The 4,231-nt window shown below is 50.1% G+C and overlaps 1 non-coding gene across 1 annotated transcript; it reads right to left on the bottom strand.

The window, feature by feature from the left end:
• Positions 1–3,783: 3,783 nt before the first annotated feature.
• Positions 3,784–3,855, bottom strand: TRNAA-UGC. The gene has a single exon. It is a non-coding gene; the product is annotated as a tRNA-Ala (tRNA).
• Between the last annotated feature and the right edge of the window lie 376 nt (positions 3,856–4,231).

Below are 4,231 nucleotides of genomic sequence, written 5' to 3' on the forward strand. Positions count from 1 at the left end.
AGGAGCAACACATCTCGAAGAACAACAGTTACTATGGTGAGTAACCGTCTTTTTCCCCTCCCGAGGTAGGTCTCGGTTAGATAAACAATTAAGGCAAGCATTTATACCTTTTGCGACATACACTGAGGAGCAACAACTGCATTTTGTTTGTACATATTCCTTTCTGATAGCTTACTTCTCTCAGCAATTTCTGCTACAATCTGCATTCTATTCTTATCTAACACAAGGTCGAAAACCAGCGTCTCTTACAGTTCTTTTCTGCTCGCCCACGCCCTGCTTAGAAGTCTCCCGTTATTAGCTGTTAGTTAGCCTGGTAAATATCAAGTCCCTGAGAAAACACAATTATATGAAGCAAAACAAAATCACAAACAGAAATGTCATTGGAAATTCAAAAATTAAAAAGGAAAATGCAATTCCCATCACTTCATTGTATCTGGGCCATTCCTGTATCGAGAGTACCCGCTAAGGGCCCTGTGTGCTTATGGGAAACCTGGAGGAACTCATAGCAGAGCCTGAACATGAAACTCAACTGCTCCCAGGTGCCGCCGTAAAACCCTTTCCCTGCTGTGATGTTGATGATTTTATGAAAATATGCTAATGAGTGTGAATATAATGTAACTGGAACATGCTTCATGCAAAAGGTCTCTTGTGCAGTATCATTACAAAGCTTATTATCTACTGTGTGTGTTCAGCCTATTTGTATGAACCGATCATTCCTGTATCTGAAGCTAGAAATATGAACTATAACTCTGAGGTCCTGTTGTAATGATGCAAAGTGTGGGCCATTAATAGTGGTTTGGACTCCTGATGGCTCCCATTAACCAGGACAGTTGACTGGAGATGGCTCTGTCCTGCACCATCTGTGAGTCAGGCCAGGAACAATGAAGGCTTGGGGGGGTCTCACAGGGCATGTGACCATGTCACCTGGTACAGGAATCCATCTTAAACCTGGGGCTTTTCCCCAGGAGAGAGACAAAAGATTCCTGCCTTGTACCAAAGCTGTATAAGGGGGTGGAACAGAAGAAAGGTGGCTGCAGTCATGAGAAATCCCCTAGCTACCACCTGAGCTGGAACAAGGACTATACCAGGTGCAAAGATTGGGCCCAGACAAGAAATAAGTCTAGTCTGCAAAAGAAGCTTATTGGAAGATCTCTGAGGGTGAGATTTTATCTGTATTGAGTTTCATACTGTATTAGTCTTAGACTTGCATGTTTTTGTTTTATTTTGCTCTATGGAGAATACAAACTCCACAGAGAAGGAAAAGTTAATGCCTTAGAAAAATCTGTGTGTGTTAGAGTGTCTAGGAACCACTCTCCTATAGCTTCTTTTCTCTGATTTCCTTTAGAAAATCTGAAGCAGGGAGCAGAAACCCATTGTCTTTTCTGAGGTGTGAGCTCAGGACCTACTGAGTATGAGACTGACATGCTGCCAACTATGCTAAGAAGGCCCAGGAAAATGTTTAGGCTCAGTGCATATAGGACCCTCCTACAGCAGTGACTGGGGCAGGGAAGGAGCTGGAAGAAGCAGGGAGATCCTGGTGCCCACAGACCTGTCCTGGCACCTTTCTCAGCAGCAAAGAAATCAATTTGCCCTTCCAGTGAACAATGCTGGAACTAATGGCAGCACAGGGGGGATGTTTCTAAAGTATTCACCCACCTCTACATTTTAGAACTTACTCTCCTTTTTCTAGTATAGCACTTTGTATATGAATTAGGCAAAACAAACTACACAGGTAAGAGAAACAAGGGCTTGAGAGAAAGCTTGAACTCCTAACCCCAACAGCCGGCCCCTCTGCACTAACCAGTTGCACCCGTGAAGATGTTTTTTAAACACATTTGGGAAGCAGGCAGTTATCAGTCTCTGTGGTTCACACCTTTGCCTGGTAATTGAAAGGCTGCTGGTTCAAACTTAACTCAAGATGCGGCTTTTCAGCGATGAGACTCCAGTGCATTTTAACAGGAAGAAAATCTCTATTCTGGCTTTGCCCCATTAGACTCCTTCTGCCCATCTTCTCCCCCTCCCCCAGTCTCTTTCCTTCCCCACTGGGGCCATGCAGAGAGGAGCCCCAGTCAGTCTCTGTCACAAAGAGTCTATATCCCATAAAGGGAGGGAGGGGTCTCTCTAAAACACTGATAATGGGGAGGGGAGTGGTGTGCGTGGTTAGGGGGAGACAGGATGGAGAACTAACAGTGGGGCACAGAGAGATCCCCCAGATTGGGGAGATCCCCTGCTGCCCCCCATCAGCCAGCTGTGAGAAGAACAACTGTGGGGGTGGGGGGGTCTCCACATGCTGCCCCCGCCCCAACTGCCAACTGTGGCAATGGGAGCTGCGGGGGGTGGAGTCTGTGGGCAGCAGTGCGCAGAGACGCCCCCGGCCCTCCAGCTTAGGGGCTACGGGTTGCTTTCGGGAGATGCCTGAGGTAAATTCTGCACCCCTCACCCTCTCCTGCAACCCCTGCCCTAGCCCAGACCCCACACCTGCACCCAACCTCCCTCCAAGAGCCTGCCCCCCCCACTGCCTCCTTCACCACAACCCCCTGACTGAGCCCAGACCCTGCACCCAAACTCTCCCAGAGCCCAACCCCTCTCCCTCCCACAACCAAACTCCTTCCCAGAGCCTTAGGCAGGTGTGTGTGGCAGGTGGGGCAGGACTTGGTCCCATTCTGGGCACCACCAAAAATTATACAAACCTGCCACCCCTGTCCAGCCCAATCTTCTGCTGATGCACCTCAGCCCACACCCGTGCAGGGTTTGAAGCTTTCATTGCTTAAATTCCAGGACACGGAGGGATTTCAGCTCCCCTTTGCCCAGAGGGAACCTTCACCCCACTCCTAACCAGGTTCTTGTCCATGGGATCACTGTAGGGGGGCTGGGTCCCTCGGTGTCTTTTCTCTCTCTAGGACAGGCCTGGGTGCAATAACTGGGGGCATCTGAGCACCCAGGACCTTCTGTGGGGCTGCCATTCCCCTTCCCCTTCTGTGGTCCCATCTGCCATTGACTCCAGCCTTTTTTCTATCCATCGTCAGCACCATCCCAAGCCAGCAGCACTCGCCTCAAAAAGACAAAGAGTCCCGTGGCACCTTACAGACTAACAGACGTATTGGAGCATAAGCTTCCGTGGGTGAATCCCACTTCGTCAGATGAATGTAGTGGAAATTTGCAGGAGCAGGTATAAGTATGCAGGCAAGAATCAGCCTAGAGATAAGGAGGTTAGTTCAATCAGGGAGGATGAGACCCTCTTCTAGCAGTTGAGGTGTGATCACCAAGGGAGGAGAAACTGCTTTTGTAGTTGGCTAGCCAGTCACAGAATTCCCACTCCATTCATCTGACGAAGTGGGGATTCAGCCACGAAAGCTCATGCTCCAATACGTCTGTTAGGCTAGAAGGTGCCACAGGACTCTGTCGCCTTTTACAGATCCAGACTAACATGGCCACCCCTCTGATACTCAAAAAGACAGTGTCCCCTGCTGGGAGTAAATCATTGACCCCTCTCCTCCCTGAGCACTGACTGCCCCTCTGTTTCCTTGCCTCTCAGTCTGTGCAGATGGGACCTTTCCCTCCAGTGCTGGAGGATTCGCCCTTCTCATCTACCATTGTCCCAAGCAGCACAGCGGGTGGGAATCTTAAACGTACCAAGGTGACTTAGGAGCAGAACCCCCCCCACCAACCTTCCATGCAATTGTCACTTGTCCCTCACTGAGCAGGACTGAAACTGGTGCAGGGAGACTGGTGGGCCACATCCCCTCTGGGCATGAGCAAAGCAGCAGGGTGAAAAAATGATCATGAAGATGCTGAGGATTGAACCCAGGGCCTTATACATGCAAAGCATGTGCTCAACCACTGAGCTACATCCCCTAGCAGGTTGTGTTTGCTATGGGTTACACTCAGAGCCCTCCTGTTTCCAGAGCATCCAGTGACCTATAAGCTTCACGAGAAGCCCGTTCCCCTCTCTGAGGACCAATCCTGCTCTCCTGGAGGTGACTTGTTCATAGGGGTCACTTTTCAGCAGGGCCAGATTCTATGTGTGGGGCACAGAGTGTGGGTGCCCTGGTCTCAGGGTGCAGAGATACACTCAGCCATCTCCCCTGCATTGGGTTGGGGGGGCAGCAATCCCCTGCTGCAAGGTCATAGCGGGGGATGCTGTGAGCAGCTCAACACCTCACCCTGGTGGCAGAAGTGGTGTGTGGAGCTCCAGGTGTTTCTAGGATCTGCTATTTCCACCTGCCTGTAA

This window comes from Mauremys mutica, unplaced genomic scaffold, assembly GCF_020497125.1.
Source record: "Mauremys mutica isolate MM-2020 ecotype Southern unplaced genomic scaffold, ASM2049712v1 Super-Scaffold_100033, whole genome shotgun sequence".
NCBI classification, from domain to species: Eukaryota; Metazoa; Chordata; order Testudines; family Geoemydidae; genus Mauremys; species Mauremys mutica.